The following is a 21,589-nucleotide window of genomic DNA, read 5'->3' on the forward strand; positions in this document are numbered from 1 at the left end:
AAACAAACATTTTTCAGGGCTGGAGCAATAGCATAGCTGGTAGGGCGTTTGCCTTGCACGCAGCTGACCTAGGTTCAAATCCCAGCATCCCATAGGGTCTCCCAAGCACCACCAGGAGTAATTCCTGAGTCCATTAACCAGGAGTAACTCCTGTGCATCGCTGAGTGTGACCGAAAAAGCAAAAACAAACAAACAAAAAACCAAACTTTTTTTCACAAGTAGACATACAATCAGGCTTTCCAAATGACGCTCTGTGTCACATCATGATTAGAAACAGACTCATCTTGAAAGAGATTAAGGAGTAGCAGGGATGTGAAAACATGTTGTAGAAACACATCGTGGGAGAGAAATTCATCAGCGGATGCACAGGAGAACCTTCATGCTGGCTTGTTTAAGACACAGCGTGCAATTGGTACCGTGGAATCACAGCTCAGTTCTCTTGTTGAAAGCATTTGGGCAGCCCATGATAACAAAGGAAAAAGAACATAAACTTTGACACACACCCACATCTCCCAGATGGAATGCACCTGTGATCATCTGCCACCATAGAATCCATCGGATTGGCACCTTCAACCTCCATCTGGAAAGTCCCGTCATTAAAAACAAGACGGACAGGCTCTGTGGTATGTCTAAGTTACAAGCTAGCCTAGATGGGCAAAGCAAAGGAAGATCTATCCATTTGCTGACCACAAAATCTCCTTGAACTAGGCTCCCCAGCACGAAACACAGCAGCTGTTATATTTATTGGCAGGAGCATGAAGAATAGTTAACTGGGAGAGAAGAGAAAGGGCTGTATATTTACAGAACCGCAGCCATTGTGTGAGACACCCTCAGTCAGAATCTATAAAGCAGAGCCTCAAAGTCATCCTTATCTCCTATTCTCTTTTCATCTGGGAGGACTTTTGTGCCTGTGAAGGCCTACTCCCCTCCATCTGCAGAGCCATTTTGGAAAAGCACGGCTTTTGCCAGTAACAATAAACTAGAAGGTTGAACCAGAGAACACCCATTTATGGGGGTCTGCTGAAAAGGCAGAACTACCCCTGCATGAAGTCAATGGAGATAACCACTGAACCAATTAAGGAAAAGGTCACAAGGGAGTGGCTCAAGATGTTCAGAGAAGCCCCTTGCATTTTTTTTTCTGTTTTCTTTTTGGGTCACACTTGGAGATGCACAGGGGTTACTACTGGCTCTGCACTCCGGAATTACTCCTGGCGGTGCTTAGGGGACCATATGGGATGCTGGGAATCGAATCTCAGTTGGCTGTACGCAAGGCAAATGCCCTACTCGTTCTGCTATCACTCTAGCCCCTGTTCTCTATTTCCTAGCATCAACAATTTCTCCAAAGTTCTTGTCATCACTCTTCGGATGGTAGCAGAAAATTGAATAAAAAAAGACAATCGTATATGAGTATTTCCTATCTAATTAGATATGATTACTGAGATATTTAGCAAATATAGACGGGGAAGAGTCTAAAGGTATAAGTGAGGCACCTGCCCAATATAATCTGTTCTGTTTTGTGCAAGGTTACAAAAGACTTGGGTAATATATTTAGAATGAGTGGAGGAAATTTCCGTACTGGTAGTGTGAAGGGTGTTAAACACGCAGTTTGCATGTCAGTTCTCCAACAACTGCTCATCTACCCACATGATGTATTTGGCACAAAACCTCATGGGAAGAGTTTCTTGTCACCTGGGATTCAGAAAATGTAGTGAGTTTCCCATCATCAACAATTTCTCCAAAGTTCTTGTCAACACTCTTCAGATGATTGCAGAAACGCCAATTTTCTTAGTTGATTTGGTATACAATGTTCTTCTTAAATCTCCAGTTTTCAAAGCTATTCCATCAACCCATGGAATCTCTTTTGCCTGCATAGCAAAGTATTTAACGTTGTTTCTGTTTAAAGAGCACACTGTAGGCAAGAAGGTGTTTTTTAAATATACAATAATGTAATGGAAAGCCAGAAACAGACCTTACGTCTGAGAATTTATATTTCCTCTGAGATGTCTGAGAACTTCATCTCATTTTGTTTGAGAAAACAGTGCTACTGACTCCATTAAATAATGGCATTTATGGTCTTTCTTGGGCGGCAGTGCAAATTTTGTTTCATAGCGTCCCTACTATAATCAACCAAGTAGAACTGGAAATTGACTGGCTTATGTGACTAATGCTGTTGAGATCAATATCAAGGAATGTCAAATGCCTTGGGTCACGTTATAGACATTAAGGAAAAAAAGGCAATAATGAATTGCGAGGCTCTGGAAAAATCTAAATGACTATTCAAACACTTGAATGAGCTACCTCATGATGCACTTATTACCAAGTCTAAAGAAATTTGGTGACTTGATGTAAGTTATGTATTCACCTTCAAAAGGATGAATACAGTTTTCATCAAGACTTGGGTCTTCCTTTTCTATTACTTCCAGGGTCACACGCTGAGTGCCACAGAAATACAAGGTATGAATAAGAAAGAGAAGACTAGGTATCTAAATAGTTGCAGAATAATTTAAGTTTCTAAATTAAACACTGGAAAAAATACGTGTGATTGCATAGTCTGACAGGACCTTTCCTTGGAATAAAAAAAATAAATTTTAGAGTAAAATCTAATGAAGCACATCATCAGAAATTCTGGATTCCATAGACCAGACAGAACAAAGTGAGGGTAAGGTAAGGTAAGGTAAAGGCCCTCCCGTTGATCGTCGATTTGCTTGAACGGGCCCAGTAACGTCTCCATTGGAGACTTTGTTGTTACTGTGTCTGGCATATCGAATACTCTCGGTAGCTTGCCGGGCTCTCCGAGAGGGGCGGAGGAATCGAACTCTGGTCGGCCATGTTGGCCGCTTGTAAGGCGAACGCCCTACCACTGTGCTATCACTCCAGCCCTTAAGTAAGTAAAGGCCTTCCCGTTGATCATCAATTTGCTCAGTCCTTTTTCTCAGTTGAATGATGCTTATATGCAGCACTAACGTTCCCCCACAGAAATTCAGTATCCAAAGTTTTCTAGTACAATATAGAATGCTTGGGATCTGTGAGTGAGTCAATTCTAGTATGGGGTGCTGAAGAAAGTTCCCTGAAAATGTTCTGTGTATTAAAACAATCTTAAAAGAAGCAAGATTTCACATTTCACAGGAGCCTTGGGAATTAATATTGCCAGAGATATTGCCAGAACCATAGAGTAACTTTTTATTATTCTTCACTATGTCTTAGATTATTCCAAAGATAATTGGCTATTGGGGAATAAATGTAAACTTTGACAAACTTCATCAGATGGTGAATCCTTCTCTGGATATGAAAATTTCTGAAAAAGAATAGAATAAAGCTTGGTTCTCCTAGAACGTTTGATATGACAAAATGCCTTCACCCCCCATAATCCAGGTATTGGTAGCTTTTAAAAGTACCCAATCTCCTGTGTGCATTCAGTAACTTTTTTTACACTGACCTCAGTGAACAAAGATGAAAATTATGAAGGTAATACAGATGAAATTTTGTTGACATTGTATGAAAAATGAAGACATTGAGCTCTGCATCTAAGGTGAACCACAGACCAGCTCTTTCTGATCAAACAAAAACATCCCTGGGATGGTCCTGGAGTGACAGTACAGCGGATAGGGCTTGCACACAGCCAATCCGGGTTCGCTTCCCAGCATCCCATATGGTCCACTGAGCACTGCCAGGAGAAATTCCTGAGTGCAAAGCCAGGAGTAACCCTGGTGAAACCCAGAAAGCAAGAAAAAAAAGCCCCCCCAAAACACTCCTAGTGTTAGCTCTCATGGGCTCTGAGTGCTGCTGCTCATAAGCAAAATACATCAAGGTCAGAGGCCTGTCAGAGAGAATGTTTCTCCTGGAAGAGTTTAGTGATGGCCTGCTTGATATCCTTGTTTCTAAGACTGTAGATGAAGGGGTTCAGCATGGGGGTGACCACCGTGTACATCACCGAGGCAATGGCACTATCCCTGGAGTTTTCAACAGCGGCTGAACAAGCCAAATGCCGTCCCATAGAACAAGACAACCAACCGAGAGGTGAGAACCACATGTGGAAAAGGCTTTATACTTGCCACTCGCTGAGGAAATTCTCAGAATGGAGGAGACAATCTTAGAGTAAGAGAAAATGATCCCAGTAAGTCCCGTGGCAATATAGATGACCATATTGATGAGGAAGGTGTCTGAGCAGGCAAGTCGGAGCACCTGATTGAGTTCACAGAAAAAGTGAGGGATTTCCATGTTTGTACAAAAAGAGAGTCGCAAAGCCATGAGGCAATGCAATAGAGATTCAGAAATACTCAGGATCCAGGAGACTAGAAGCAGCAGTCCGCACAACTTGGAGTTCATGATGACCTTGTAGTGCAATGGGTGGCAGATGGCCACAAAGCGATCATAGGCCATGACGGTCAGGAGAAAGCTATCCAGTCCTGCAAAAATCATGAAAAAGTAGATCTGAGTGAGGCATTCTCCATAGGAGATGGCCTTGCGCTGCATCTGGATGTTGAGCAGTATCTTGGGGATGGTGGAGGAGGTGAAGCAGATGTCCACAAAGGACAGGTTGGACAGGAAGAAGTACATGGGTGTGTGAAGGTGGGGGTCAGAGATTATGGCCAGAATGATGAGAAGGTTTCCAAAGACGGTGATCAGGTACATGGACAGAAATACCCAGAAGATGAGAGGTTGTATTTCTGCTTCCTGTGACAGTCCCAGGAGGATAAATGCTAACGGACGTGTTTTGTTTCCAGGTTTCTTGGAGCTGATGTGGCGGCTGGAATGGAAACAACAGTGATGCAGATTTAAGTGCAAACATTTTACAATAAGGTTACATCAATGGCATGGCCTTATTTCAAACACATTTAATAAATTCCGATATATTTTGTAGCCTATAGACATTTATCTATAACCTGAATATTTCAAGACTTCTGAATTTTTTTGTAGGAGTACTGCTATTTATTCAGCCACTGATTAGCTGATTGAATTGTGCATGAACTCCACCTTACTTTTTTCATTTTTTATTATTTTATTTATTGAATCACGTTGAGAGCAGTTACAAAGCTTTTGGGTCTAAGTCTTGGTCATACAATGAAACACCCATACCTTCAACAGTGCCCATTCTCCACCACCAAAAACCCTAGTATACCCCCATCCCACACCCTCCCCCCACCTGTGGGTCAGATGATTTCCACATTACTCTCTCTCTACTTTGATCACATTCAATATTTAGACACCAGACCCATCATTATTATTTGAGATTTTACGCCAACACTCAGATATGCTGAAAAGGCAACAATAGACAATTTGTTTTCTATTGCTGGTTATGAATAACATATGATGTCGCGTGGCTGCAGTAGGGCCATGTGATTTTGAAATTCCAAAATTTTAACACTTAAATCTGGAGGGATTTCTGCCAAAAGCCATTGGGTTTCAAGATTTGCTCCTGAGTATCTGGGATCATGGCTGTTGAGCTGCTTGATCAGGAGCCAGAGAGGCTGTTCGTGGGCGATGACTTAGGGTCTTGTTGGGGTGGGGAGGACAGGCCCGGCTCCCCCCTAACCCGTGAGGCCCAACAAGTTTCATCACTGCGGGCCCAAGCCTGACTGTCCAAAGGCCTCTGAAGGATGATGGCCACCGAGCCGCCAAGAGGGAGCAGGTGGAGTGTCAACACCCTTTCCTCCCTGGAGTGGCCCCGTGACAGTAACGTACTGTGGTATCCAGACGCATTTCTGCCAAAAGCCATCATCGTTTTTACTTAAAACACACACTTATATTCCTTCTTTCACAGGTTTTAACCTCCTTATTTTACTGAACTTAATATAGCATGTTTTATCAAGAAATATAGAAAGAAGTTGCTAATCATTTTCTCATTTATCATGACCAAGCTGCGCTCCACAGTACTCATTCAAAAGCATCAGTCTTAAAGATATTCCAAAAGGTTTACAATGCTCACAAATTAAAGATCTTTGTAACATATATCTGCTTGGCCAAAGTTCACTTTATATTAGAAGGCTTATTTTTGGAATTCCAATTTCCAGGGAAATTGGAATTCTTTTATATCAGAATTAAAACAGTCACAGATTACCATGAAGCAGTACGGATTCCATACTTATAGATAAACTATTACTTTTATGTTCAAGACTAGGTTGATACCTGGTAACAAAGCTTAGATGAAATAAAGTTACTGTGTAAGCTAATTGACAATAGTTTAAAAAAGAGAATGGACTGGTTAATTTCCACTTGTCTGGTGTCTCTGCAGGTACTGGGGCCACTCAGGGCCCAGCCTCACACACACAATTCTCCATTCTCAGAAACCATTAAATCTAAGTGGGCTGTTCTTAGCCACTTGAATTTTTTAAAATGACTATTTTTTTTCTTCAGTAAAAAGAAAACTGGTCTGGACTCCAGCAGGAAAGCCTGATATCTTTAACTTTTATCAAGGCAAAATTTAGTTGGTTTCTGTAGCTCTTCAAATTTAGGTTACCAACAATCTCAGAAATCAAATAAAACACTGGTAGGGTAAGGAAGTTTGTAACCTGGCAAGCTCCCTACTGTGTATTTGATATGCCAAAAACAGTAACAACAAGTCTCACAATGGAGACATTATTGGTGCCCGCTTGAGCAAATCGATGAACAAGGGAGGACAGTGCTACAGTGTTACAATAGAAACTCCTATACTGAGATGTGGTCTGTCTGTCTTTTTACTTGGGAATCCCAGACGAGCCCCGAACTGTTAACCCAAGGATTCTGGGTTCCAAAGCTGCAAGATGGACCGAGACACGAACACGATAACGGAAAAGCAGGAGTTTTATTGCAGTATCCTGGGGTCAACTCTCACCCACAGTGTTCTCCTGATAGCGACCCCGACTTCAGGCAGCAAGCTGTTTATATAGTGTTTGATTACATGAGCAGTACATGCCTTATTGTTTCAGAAAAGAATCTTACTTAGTTACTAAACAAAGATTAAGACTACACAAAGGTGTTTTGGCAAGTGTCCAGGGTAACAGTGGTTAGGCAACAATTAAACAATAATTTCCAGTGTCAGTACCAATTTTATGATTACATAGTCTTCTTGTTCTTTTAGAGTTAACAAAAAGCAACTTCTGGGGCATTGTGAGAATTGATTGATTGAGCCCACTTGCTGAGCCCAGGAGCTTTCCCAGGTGGGTTCAGTTGGGCAGTTACACATTGTTTCATTGCTGGGAAAACGAGAGTGTTTCAGTTCCAAGAACTGAACCTGAGGCCTACCTGATTATTCTCATTTCTGTCACCTATCATGGCATCAGTTTCATCCTTACATTCCCTCCTTTTTCTTTCGCCTTCAAGAGTAATTTCATGCTTGCCTGTTTGATGAACTGTGGATTTCTGTCCAATCCAGTGTATTGCTGCCTTAAGACTACAAGCTGTACTGTATTTGTTCTGCCCTTGACAAAAACCACTAACTTTTTCAGGATGCTGGGGCCATGGTAGCAAAAGCAGGAGCACTAGGGATCCCATGTGGAATGGGGTCAGGTGACAAGTTGACTTTCCCAGCTCCCCTCCATAACAATATACCTGTAGCACAATTTTCCCATTTAACACAATTCAAGAGGACTCCATTCAGCAAAGTAGGAAGGAGACAAGCAAGGTGTTATGTGCAAGCAAGCCAGATATTGTTGGGTCCTCGGTGTAGGGGGTTCCTCTAGCTGACCTGTGGTATAATCACTGTGAGGCCACTCCATAGTTGGTTACAACAGGCTCGGTTGATCCCTGAACAAACACACGTCCCAGCATGGGCTGTAACCAGCACAGATCAAGGTTACTTCTACCTATCTCAGTATCAGAACTTCCCCAGTGCCAATGTAAGGAGCTTCCGCAGCTGTCACTATGAGCATAAAGAAACAGAGAATAACCTGTGCCCTTCCCATGGTTAACAGTATCTGCTGAGTAACTACACTTAATGTACCTGTAATGGCTCATGTGTCTGGAGTTAGGGAGCGAGAGGGGTGGGAAGAAAAAAATGCATTCAATAAATAACCAGTTCATCCTTTATCTGGGGCTGTCGAGGCTAGTGTGCAGGCTAGAAAGACCACAGCATCCGTCTGTCTCATGCTTCGTAGCTGACCCTGCTGGACAGAGGTCAAAGGTGCCAACCCAATTACTTTTACTGTGGTAAGCCGCCATGTGACTATATGTGTGTCATTGCAGTATGTTCCATATTGCTGGCTAATATGTCTGCTAGATCACAGTGCAAAAGATATGCCTTATTCTGGAACATAGTAAAAGTAGCTAGAGTTTTTCCTGCCACAAAGGCAGGAAGTGTTTTAAAAGGATTTTAAAAGGTTTTAAAAGGATTTTAAAAGGATTGCCAATTGCCTATGAGCACTGAGGGCAAAGTTCTCTAAACAAAGAGCACAGCACAGCGACAGTACCAGGCTGTAGAGACCAGCCACAAAAGCGGGTGCAGACATTGACTGGAAGCTCCGGGGGCCCCAGATACTGACTTTTAATGCTCTACTCATGGAACTCAGGGAAATGAAGAAGATTCTAACATCCTCAATAACATGATGGTCCCAGAGAGATTTATGCTAAGTCCCACTCAGACCAATGCTATCACTATCCTTTTTTTTTTATCAGTAATCTAGAAACAGACAGGCAAATGGCTGTGACCTGGGGCTGAGAGTGGGAGAGTTGTACTTCCATTGCTTAAGCATCCAACTTACACCTCAGACCTCACTGAGTACCAGGTAGCTAATGTGAAGCCCTGTGATCAGTGTGCAAAAATGCTTTATTAGAAACTTCACAAGAATACATTATTATAAACATCTAAGAGGTAGACTGTTTTAAATTATCTCGCCATAGAAAGAAACACATAGCTTGAAGTTCCAGTGGGAACTTATTGTGATATAAAAGTATATCAGATCCTTAAATGTACACAAAGTTATATATGTCAGTTTTAGACCGGTTAAAAATAAGTCTAATCACAAAAGTTGAAGTGGGGGCAATAAGGAATAATAGATATAAAATAAGACAAAATATCAAACAAGACAATTGCTACCAAATATGCAATAACTTTATGTTTATAATACACAGCAGAACTCAAGAAGACTCACTGACAGATCACAAAATACAATTTATAGCCTTTTACACATTTTTACAATAATTGGTGTATTTTGTTAATGAGCTATATGCAATGTCACAATGAAAAATATCTCATTCCCAGCCCCCAGAAGGTGGGCAATCAAAAGCAAGACTAAAAACCCATACTTTAGTGAACAAACGGAAAACTCTCACAAATATTAACAACAGAATAAAATATTCTGTGTTGTCTTAAAGCAATGAAGTAATTGCAAAGTAAAACTCTAGAATTTCCTGTTGCTCTAGTAAATGACATTTATTACTTTTATTGGGCCTGGAGCGATAGCACAGCTGTAGGGCGTTTGCCTTGCACACGGGCAGCCAGGTGACCCGCGTTCGATTCCTCCGCCCCTCTTGGAGAGCCTGGCAAGCTACTGAGAGTATCACGCCTGCACGGCAAAGCCTGGCAAGCTACCTCTGATGTATGATATGCCAAAAAACAGTAACAATAAGTCTCACAATGGAGAAGTTACTGGGTCCACTCAAGCAAATCGAGGAACAGCAGGAGGACAGTGATAGTGTCGATTCCTGTGACAGTGATTGGAATTAGTGAGAAAAGAGAGTGTGGGATTCATGCTTCATGAACAGGTCTCCTAGGTAATATCTACCGCTATTGGTTCATATCTCTTAAATGAAAACAGAAGTTACTCAAATATAGCACTTGTCATCCCATTATTCATCGATTTGCTTGAACGGGCACAGTAATGTCTCCATTTTGAAACTTGTTGTTATTGTGTTTGGCATATCGAATAGGTCATGAGTAGCTGGCCCGTGAGGGCGAGATACTCTCAGTAGGTTGCCGGGCTCTCTGAGAGGGGCACTCAAGTATACACAGTCACGGGAAGCGTGAGTCCCTGAGACAGACAGAGAACTCTGAAGACAGCAATCTTGCCCATTCCATCCCTCACTGCTAGCAACTTCAGGTCCTTCAACAGAGGGGCTATTTACAGTTCCTTATTTCTCATTATTAGACCCATTTCCTTCTTGTTATCCCAACCAGTTGCACCCAATTTCCCTGCGGACACTGGTCTGGACAGGAATATCTTGGTAATGATTGTCTCCTCCCAAAAGGCCAGGTTAGAAATCAAGTGAGTCCCATTTTCATTACTTCTTCTCCAGGCACTTCTGTGTCTCCAGAGGTCTAAACTTCCAACCCCTTATGCCCTGTCCAAGTTCAACTTCTGCTCTTGCCCTCTGGGTCTTCAGGGCATTGAAAATGGTGCAACACAGACCCTCGGGTTTCTAAAAATGGGAGTCTCCCATTCTAATGAAATACAGACCCCAGTTCTTTTTAGAGACCCATTCAGGCTGTATTCCTGTCTTTATGACACTTATACAAACACAATGTTGAATTGCATGTATGCCACAAGTGAAGAGATTTTTATTAGGTTTTTCATGATAAAATGTTAATGATAAGCAATACATTCAGATATTGGTGGCTGTGTGCCCAACTTAGTAAATTTTAATTTTCATAAAATTTCATTTGATCCAATATGATGATTACACACGCTTCATACTATATAGTAAAAAGGGGACTTGTAGGACTTAATGTTGTGCCCCCAATTATATTCTGAATAAAGAATGAAAATACCCTTATAGTGAAGTTGGCAGGCTGTCATATCTCAATCTTTGTTACGAAAAGTCTTAACAAGAGATCATTTTTCTCCTAGCATTCCTGCATCTATTTTGTGCCTATGAATTACCCAGAGGCTTATAAAATGCAGATTCTATACGTTATTCATTATGTATCTGTCTCAGTTTCTGAGTCCTTGGTGTATTCAAATTCCTGCCAAGATAGCAGAGAAAGCCTGCACCCCCACATCAGACTATGGATTGATTGGGAGACTCAATGAATTAAGGCTATTTCCCATCATACAAAAATACATTTCTTTAAAAGAAGCAATTGAAATATTGACCTTTATAAGGGCTTGATCTGCATCTAATGTTTACAGATACAATGATCTGAGTCGCAAGAACTAAAGAGCATCATATATTTTTGGATTGGCATTTGTATTCTTTGAAAACGACATTTGAAATCATTTTGCTATTCAGTTTTATTTCTAATCATTGTATTAAGGTGGTGATATTAAATTTTCTTCCAGGTAACCAAGAGAGGGTTGAAAGACAAGCATATTTGTTGAGGAAAGCGCTGAAGCATTGCTCTTGTGATGGAAAGAATTTCAGCTCTTATGTGAATCATTCTTTAATTATGAAGATAGAATATGAACCTGAATATAAATGATAACTTTAAGTATTTGTTTCTATAACTTCATTATTTTGAATACATTGTTATTGTTCATCACTGCTTTCAATTGATATGGAAATATTTAGAAAAATGTCATTATTTCCTATTATTATAAATAGGAAATAGTCACTTTGGACAGGAATTGAGTGCTAAAAGTAGGTTAAGGTATATATAAATATACCAGATAACTTTTCAGTATCTGTATTGCAAACTATAAAGCCTCAAAGGGGAGAAAGACAGAGAGATAGAGCTAGATAGATAGATAGAGAGAGAGAGAAGAAAAATGTCAGCCATAGAAGCAGGGGCAGGGGCCAGAGGGAAACTGAGGACATTGGTGGAAAATGTGCACTGGTGAAGGGATGGGTATTGGAACATTGAATGACTGACAATCATAAACGATTTTGTAACTGTATCTCACTATGATTTAATGTTTTAATTAATTAAATAATTAAAATTTTTATTTTAAAAAAGGAAAAAATAGAATAAATGTCATTGAGGAGAATGAAAGGAATCACATTTATAAGAAACACTGAAATTTCTCAAACAGAAATAGGAGGTGAATCAACGAAAAGAACAAAAATGCCCCAACTATTCCTTTACAAAGATGAACAAAGACCCTCTCTTATGGCCATGGTCTCTGATACTTAAAAGATGGGCAACATGAAAAATATGTCTGCATTATAATACAATGTGTAATGAACTTTTGAGTGACCGTATCAGGAGATGAAAATGGCTTAGATGCCATCACTAACTATAACCATGAGAGATGATTCTTTTATCTTAAAATTTGATTTTCCATAGAGAATATTTAAAACTATGTATGTGATCATCAGTTTTTGTCAGTGATTATTAAAAACCTGTGGGTAGCAAATAGTGTTTATATGAAGTGTAAGGGGAAAATTTATGAATGTAGGCCTTAGCTATTCCCATAAACTCCAAAGTATACCAACACAGAATTGCTTTAAAAGTGTTATTAATGATTATTATCATTATAAGATCCAAGTAAAAATAAAATTTAATGTAATATAAATTAGAGCCTCGAGTTGAAAATGTATATATGTAAATAAGTATAGGCATTTTTATATTGCATTAACTTGTTTTAATTTTTTTATTTACATAGGTCAAAATCATATAGTACTAATTCATTTAGTACTCATCAAAATCATATAATACCTACCCCTACTGCTTTATTTTCTGATCAATCAATAATTTTCTTAAAGTTCTTAAAGTTGGGCTGGAGCAATAGCACAGTGGGGAGGGCATTTGCCTTGCCAGTGACTGACCCAGGTTTGATTCCCAGCATCCCATATGGCCCCCCAAGAACCACCAGGAGTAATTCCTGATTGCAAAGCCAGAAATAACCCCTGTGCATCACCAGGTATGACCCAAAAAAATAAGTTCTTAAAGTTTTGTTGGAATAAGCAATAGGAAGCAAATTTGTTGTGTGCATAGGGGGCAGGTTAGTATTGGGTGGGAAACTGGGGATATTGTACTACCAGTGGTGTTGGAACACTAAATGCTTGAAATAACTGTATAATGAACAGCTTTGTAAATCACGGTGTCTTTATAAAAATTAATAAAAAAAACCCCTGCAGATAGCCAAATGAACACAAGAATGAAGGGTATAAAATGTTGAGATCAACTATAAAACATAGAAACCTTTTAATGTCCATGTAATGCAGAAAAGCAATAAAGATAATTTAGTACTATAAGATAGTTCCCTAACCCTGAATATGCAGAGTCGAGAAGGATATGGAAGGAGAGGCTGATAAAACACCAAGGCAGACATAGGCTGCCAAAACGCAGAAAAACAAAAATGATTGTCTGTACTTTTAATGCTCGTACGCTGGCATCTGCTGAGTCCATTGAAGACCTTATGGTACAAGCACGAAAGATCAAGTACGACATCATTGGTCTGACCGAAACGAGAAGACATCAATCCCATCATGCTGTTTTCGACACTGGAGAAGAACTGTTCCTTGGAACATGTGATAAAAGAGGCGTCGGTGGTGTCGGTATCCTTGTCAACACAAACTTAGTCATGAGCATTGATTCATTTGAATGCCTAACAACCCGAATCGGACGATTACACTTGAATAAATGTGGCTCACTACCGGCAGTTTCTATCTTTGTTGTCTATGCACCAACATCCAGTTATGGTGAAAGAGAAACTGAGAAATTCTACATGGAGCTAGAGAAGTTCTATAAAGAAGATCACACCTTCTACAAGATCATTGTCGGTGATTTTAATGCCAAGATAGGACCAAGAAGATCAGTCGATGAACTCCACATCGGAACCCATGGCCTGGAATGGAACGAACAGGGTGACAGACTGTCTGAGTTCATCATGTCAACCAAAACCTTCCATGGTAACTCACAATTCCAAAAGGCTGAATCTAAACGTTGGACATGGGAGTCTCCCGATGGACGGTTCCACAATGAAATAGACCACATCATATTCAATAGGCGGTTTTGCCTAACCGATGTTGCTGTTGTCCCAAAATTCCAAACGGGATCAGACCACCGTCTTCTTCATGCAAAATTCTACCTCACAGAACGAGGAGAAAAGAATGCAAGGTTTAAGAAGAGGACTCCCAGAACAACCACCAACTGAGAGCTCTTTGGCTCTATTGCGGCAACATGGGAAGATGCCGTCATTGACAACATTGATGAGGAATATGATCGAATGATTCAGCACCTCCATGATTGTGCAAGGAATGCCAAGAGAGAGATAACCACAAAAAACCGTCTTTCTTCGAACACTCTTGAACTTATTTGCCAACGTGGCTTGGCACGTGCCTCAGGCAACCACAAGCGAACATCCGAACTGGCAAAACAGTGCAGAGAAGCCTTCAAGGATGACCTCAAAAACAGGAGAGCAGCAGTACTGGTAGATGCAGCAGAAGCTGGGAAAAACATTCGTAATGCCCACCTGTCCTTCACCAACTACAAAACCAAGATGACTGCCCTCCGACATCATGATGGATCTATCACATCTTCCAGAAGGGCAATGGAGAACATTATTCATGACTTCTACTCAGATCTCTTTAATAGCCACATCCACTTGCCCACATACCACATACCACATGATGGATATGTCGTTCCCAATGTTCTCCCTTCCGAAATCCAACATGCCATCTCGTCGGTAAAGAAACAAAGAGCACCTGGCCCAGACAAGATCAGACCTGAACACCTGAAGAACTTACCATCAGTACTCATCAATACATTGACTCGACTCTTCACACGCTACCTGTCTGAATGTAAGGTTCCATCCCAATGGAAAACCAGCAGGACTGTACTACTATACAAGAAAGGAGACATCCATGACATTGGCAACTATCGCCCACTCTGCCTATTGTCTGTCATCTACAAACTATTCACTCGAGTCATCCTGAATAGGATTAGCAGAACACTAGATGAAGGACAACCATGTGAACAAACTGGATTCTGAAAAGGATTCAGTACCATCGACCATATCCACACAATAACCAAGCTCATTGAGGTATCTCGGGAGTTCAAGATGCCGCTCTGTCTAACATTCATTGATTTAAAGAAGGCCTTTGATTCTGTTGAGACGGAAGCGGTCATGGAAGCCCTAGCCAATCAGGGCGTACAAACTCAATACATCAAGATCCTTCGTGAGCTCTATTGCGGATTCACTACCAAGATCTCACCATTCTACAAAGAAGTAATCATCCATATCAAGAGAGGGGTTCGGCAGGGTGATACCATTTCACCAAAACTCTTCAGTGCCACACTCGAGAACATCATGCGACGACTGGAATGGGAAAACATGGGAGTGAAGATAGATGGTCGGCAACTACACCACCTCCGCTTTGCTGATGACATCATTCTAATAACACCAAACATCAACCAAGCGGCACAAATGCTGAACGACTTTGACCGTGAATGTGGAAAGGTCGGACTACAGCTGAATCTTACGAAGACAATGTTTATGAGAAACAGCCTTGTTCCTGACGCTCCATTCGCTCTCAACGGAACCACCATCTCCGAAAGCAACAGTTATATATACCTAGGTCGAGAAATCAACATGATGAATGACCTGGCACCTGAGTTGCGCAGGAGGAAGAGAGCGGCTTGGAATGCCTTCAAGAGCATTGAAGAAATAACTAAAAGGACAAAGAACCTCCAGCTACGAGCACATCTCTTTGATTCCACTATTCTTCCTGCATTAACATATGCCTCAGAGACCTGGACCCTACGAAAACAGGATGAGAACACTATTCGGGTCTCTCAAAGAGGAATCGAAAGAACTATGCTTGGAATATCACGATTCACTCAAATGAGAGATAGAATCCGGAGTTCTGATCTTCGTCAACGCTCAAGAATCAGGGACGCTGTCTCATTTGCCAAGACATCAAAAATCAGATGGGCTGGACACATAATGAGGTTTATAGACAACAGCTGGACTAGAGCCATTACTGATTGGATTCCACGAGACATCAAAAGATCACGTGGACGCCCACCTATAAGATGGTCAGACTACTTCGTCAAGACCCTAAATGATCAGTTTGAGGCTCTACATGTTCCTAAAACGAACAGATACCATTGGGCTACGCTAGCACGCAACCGGGATGAATGGAGACATTACTGGCACCCGCTCGAGTAAATCGATTAACGACGGGGATTAAGTGATTAAGTGATTAAGTGAAGATAAGATAGTTTTAGAAAAACAAAGAATAAAGTCAAGATTGTGTACTGATTTTGTCCAGTGACAGGTGAATAGCCTTCATTGTCAAATGTAATGTTTTTCTGATAGTAGAAAATAGGACGATGAGTTATTTTTTGGAAATGAAAAGGTTAAATTACTTGGGATTGTATGAATAATGGGGAAGAAATTTTTTCTAAAATATTTCAGACTAAGGGATGAATCATCTTGTTTTTGATCTCTGGTTCTGTGGTGTTGTTCCCTGTGCTAGAACAGATTTGGAGGGGCTGAAGTGATAGCACAGTGGGCAGGGGGTTTTCCTTGCATGTGGCCGACCCGGGTTTGATTCCCAGCATCCCATAGGGTCTCCTGAGCACCGCCAGCAGTAATTCCTGAGTGCAGAGCCAGGAGTAGCCCCTGTGCATCGCCTAAAAAGAAAAAAAAAGAGCAGTATCAGAGCTAACTCTTAGAGGAGGCTTTCAGAGCTCTCTTTACATCTCTGTTTTGTAGACTATAGATGAAGGGGTTCAGCATGGCGGTGACCACAGCATATATCACTGAAGATCCTGCACTGCTGTGTGATATGTGGTGGTCAGCGGAGCTCAGGTTCACTATAACAGCTGTAGAGTAAAATAGAAGTACCACGGAGAGGTGAGATGCACAGGTGAAAAATGCTTTATACTTCCCCTGAGCAGAGGAGATTCTACGTACTGAGGAAGTGATCATTAAGAGTAAAAGATTCCAGTGAAGGGACCACCCCCCAGAATCCCAGCTGCAAAATACATCACCAAATTATTAAGAAAGTGTCTGAACAGTCAAGCTGGACCATTTGATGAAGTTCACAGAAATAGTGAGGGATTTCCAAGTCTGTGCAGAAAGACAGCGGCAAGATCATTAAACAGTGTAACAGGGCATGGAGCACAGTCGTGATTCAGGACGTTAAAATCAACAGTCTACAGAGTCAGGGTTTCATGAAGACCGTGTAGTGCAGGGGGTGACAGATGACCACGAGGCAGTCATAGGCCATCACTGTCAGGAGAAGTTGTCTAATTTCCCAAAAAGTAATTAAAAGTACATTTGGGTGATGCAGCCTGCAGGGTTAACTTTACTGTGTGTCTGAATGTTCACTAGCATCTTGGGGACGGTGGTGGAGGTGAAGCAAATGTCCACAAAGGACAGGTTGGACAGGAAGAAGTACATGGGCGTGTGGAGGAGGGAGTCTGAGCTGACAACCAGGATGAGGAGCCGGTTCCCCAGCACGGTGATCAGGTACATGGACAGGAAAAACCCAAACATGAGGGACTACAGATCTGGCTCCTTTGAAAATCCAAGGAGAAGAAATTCTGAAATTTGGGTATGATTTTTTGGTTCCATTTATTGATGATGACTAATAAGAAAGAGAAACTAAAAACTTATTTTCACATTACTCAGATTCTTGATATCAAACCATTTGTAATTTTAAGTTAAGAAATCATTCCAACCTTCTAGCGATATCTATTCTTCTTTAGGATATTTCCATGGACTTTCTAATTAGGATTCTACGTTCGACTCTCAGCCATGTACCCAAGAGATACAGTTTTGTTTTTTGGGGGGCTACACCTGGCAATGCTTGAGGTGACGCCTGGCTCTATACTCAGGAATTATTCCTAGTGAGAATTGGGGGACCATATGGGATGCTGGGGATCCAACCATATCAGCTGTGTGCAAGACAAACACTCTCCCCGTTGTTCTATGGCTCCAGACCTATTTCCCATTTCCTGTAGCTGATTTTCTTTCTTTCTTTCTTTCTTTCTTTCTTTCTATCTTTCTTTCTTTCTTTCTTTCTTTCTTTCTTTCTTTCTTTCTCTTTCTTTCTTTCTTTCTTTCTTTCTTTCTTTCTTTCTTTCTTCTTTTTCTTATTTCTTTCTTCCCTCCCTTCCTTCCTTCCTTCCTTCCTTTCTTTCTTTCTTTCTTTCTTTCTTTCTTTCTTTCTTTCTTTCTCTTTCTTCTTTTTCTTTCTTTCTTTCTTTCTTTCTTTCTTCCTTTCTTTCTTTCTTTCTTTCTTCTTTTTCTTATTTCTTTCTTCCTTCCTTTCTTTCTTTCTTTCTTTCTTTCTTTCTTTCTTTCTTTCTTTCTTCCTCTTTCTCTTTCTTTTTTGGCTTTTTGGAAATGCCCAGGGGTTACTCCTGGCTCTGCACTCAGGAATTAATCCTGGTGGTGATCAGGAGGACATATGGGATGTCGGGGATTGAACCCTGGTTAACTGCGTGCAAAACAAATGCCGAACCTACTATATAATTTCTGCATTTTTAATAGTTTTAATGGAAGTTTCTTTCATGCCTTTTAGGAATACTTGTTTAGATAAAACCATGTGGTGGTTAGTGGCTATTCTTGCTGAAACGCCAATTTTATCAGACTATCATGTCTGTCCCTTTACCTGCATGAGTTGACTCTGTGTGTGGACTGGTTTAATTCTTTTGCATGTGTTGAACAGCTTTCCCAGCTTTTCCACCAAATTAAAGAGAATGTTTTTTTCCTTGACTCTGTTGCCACAGATTAACTGTGAGGCTTTATTTCTGGGCCCTTTACCTTGTTTTGTTGATTTCTTTTTCTGTGTTTCTCTTGGTGAAAGCATTTGGGCAGCCCATGATAACAAAGGAAAAAGAACGTAAACTTTGACACACACCCACATCTCCCAGATGGAATGCACCTGTGATCATCTGCCACCATAGAATCCATTGGACTGGCACATTCAGCCTCCATCTAGAAAGTCCCTTCATAAAGAAAAGAAGTACAGGCTCTGTGGTATGTCTAGGTTACAAGCTAGCCTACACGGCCTGAGCAAGGGAAGGGCTATCCATTTGTTCAACACAAAATGCGTTGAAGTCCAAGCTCACTGGCATAGTCCTTTCCACACAGTATACAGTTTTATTGAAGTTAATTTTCTCATAAGAATATACTATACTATAGGTGTCTCATTATGGGATGCTGGGAATCAAACCTGGGTTGGCCGCGTGCAAGGCAAACCCCCACCTCTGTGCTATAACTCCAGCCCCTACAACCCACTGTTTTCAGACACTCCTCGATCTGCATCTTTTTCATCTATAGGGAGTGAGAGTCCGACTTGCTTGTTTAAATGCATGAAGGGGGCCTGAGCGATAGTACAGTGGGGAGGGCACTTGCCTTTCATGTAACCAATGTGGGTTAGATCCCTGGCACCCCAGCTGGTCCCCTGAGCCCCACCAGGAATGATTCCTCAACCCAGAGACAGACCAAAACAAACAAACAAACAAACAAGTAAGAGAATAAAGAGAAACACAGATAATTCACACTCAATTTAACCAACATGAGTATGAGTTTTATTCTGCAGAGATCTGGAATGTTATCACAGATTATAAAACATTTGGACTTATATTCCATTCTCTCCTATATTTTTCTTTCTTTTTTGTTTGTTGTTTTATTTTGTGTGTGTGTGTGTGGGGACATACCCAGTGTTTCTCAGGGCTTACTCCTGGCTCTGAGGTCAGGAATATTGCCTGGTGACTTTGGAGGACTATTTGGGGTTTTGGGCATCGAACCCAGGAAGACCCCATGCAAGTCAATCACCCTCCTCAGTGTAGTATCACTCTGACCCACTCTCCTGTAATTGTCTTCTATGAAATCCACTTCACAATCACATGGACCTCATATTTCTTATGGAATATTCATAATATTCTCTATATTGTTCATCATGAACAGCACATCAAATAATTATCCAAGACTAGGAAACAGTGCTCTCTGGTGAGTGGGCTGGGCCGGGTCAGCTTGCTGGTGGTTGGAGAAATGTTCTTGCATTAGATTCTCTCTAACTTCCCCCTGCACAGCGTCCAGGTCACACAGACTCACCTGGATGGGATTTCTGAGACGAAGATCCCTGGAAGGACACATAAATCCCTTCCTGGTTTCTAAAGAGTAAGATACTGAAGCGTGGAAAAATCAGCAGGAAGGACAGAAGTTCTTGGTTCCCTGTTAGTTTCAGGACCCAAGGGTTGTCCTGAGCAGCCCAGGTTGCACAAGTTGAAGGATGAAGCAGAGGAAATATTTATCTCTTTGTGTGTGCCCACTAGGCACACTGCCATCTAGTTAATAGTGGTCCTTACCACGAGATTTCCCTGTGGACCATGGCTCTGGACTAATGGAAACTTTCCCACTAATTTTTTGATTGCAAGAGAGGAAGCTTGGATACAGGTGAGTCCTGCTGATGACTCTTTCTCCATGAACTCTTCCGGCCTCGAATCATCTTACCACCCAGCAATTCAGCCAACATGAGTGTGAATTTTGTCCAAATCCAAAAATTGACTAACCTGGGGTGGGCGACCTCCCCCCACCTCCTGGTACTTCCAGAAAATCTGGCAGCCACGCCCATGAACCACCGCCACTGCATAAGCTTATCTACTGGCCTTGCTCCAGAGACTCATAAATAAGCCTTGAAAGAGATCACCTCCTTCCACCTTCAAAGTGTTAATTTGTGTTGGAACACAATGCCCAGTTTTTGGCACATTGTTCTTCCTTTGGTATCAAATCTGCACTGGATATCTTGCTTCATGAACAATTCTTTAACAAAAAAGAATTTCATTCCTACATCAAGAAGACAAGGTCACATGTTTCTTATCACAGTGTTCTCATTGTTTACAAGAAATGCATTTGGTTTGGTTTAGGCCTGATACATTACAATGAGCACTTCAGAGCATTTTTCTGTTACCATGTCTATATTTTTAACTTATTTTCATTCATTTCTCATCTGGACTTTCATTCATTTCTAATCTGGACTTTACAAATTGCTGTCAGGCATCCAGTGAATGTAGAGGCAGTTAGACACAAGAAAAGGTCAGCTATATTATCAAGAAAATTAATTAATTCTAAGTTGCAGAAATGAGTGATAAGAACAATGTGATAAAATGAGTAATATGCCTTCTCCTCCTCCTCCTCTTTCTTCTTCTTCTTCTTCTTCTTCTTCTTCTTCTTCTTCTTCTTCTTCTTCTTTTTCCTCCTCCTCCTCCACCTCCTCCTCCTCCTCCTCCTCCTCCTCCTCCTCCTCCTCTTCTTCTTCTTCTTCTTCTTCTTCTTCTTCTTCTTCTTCCACTTCCTCTCCTCCTCCTCCTCTTCTTGTTCTTGTTCTTCTTGTTCTTTTTGTTCTTGTTCTTGTTCGTCTTCTTCTTCTTGTTCTTATTCTTCTTCTTCTTCCTCCTCCTCCTCCTCCTTCTCCTCCTCCTCTTCTTATTCTTCTTTTTCATTTTTGTTTTTAGATATTTTATTTTTAAGCTCCTGTAAATGACTTGCTTGAAACCTTCATCCTTGATTTTCAGGAAATCATTACAGCCATGCAAGAAAAATGAATAAAATGTACTTGATTTTTGTCTACAGAGTTAGCGTCAATTATAGCCAAATAATCCATGTGTATTAAGGAGGTTTCCAATGATTTTAGAACCAAGTTTAAGACCATTGAGATAATAATGAGTTGTAAGGATAATAATGAGTTTTAATTTCAACAAAAGAGGAAAACACATCATTAAAAAGAGAATCAGGGCCGGAGTGATAGCACAGTGGTAGGGCGTTTGCCTAGCATT

The 21,589-nt window shown here is 41.0% G+C and overlaps 1 pseudogene; it reads right to left on the reverse strand.

Annotated features, from left to right (window-relative positions):
• Positions 1 to 3,820: 3,820 nt before the first annotated feature.
• Positions 3,821 to 4,632, reverse strand: LOC130018841 (olfactory receptor 7A10-like; annotated as a pseudogene).
• Positions 4,633 to 21,589: the final 16,957 nt, after the last annotated feature.

This window comes from Sorex fumeus, unplaced genomic scaffold (genome assembly GCF_029834395.1).
Source record: "Sorex fumeus unplaced genomic scaffold, SorFum_2.1 ptg000289l, whole genome shotgun sequence".
Taxonomy (NCBI): Eukaryota; Metazoa; Chordata; class Mammalia; order Eulipotyphla; family Soricidae; genus Sorex; species Sorex fumeus.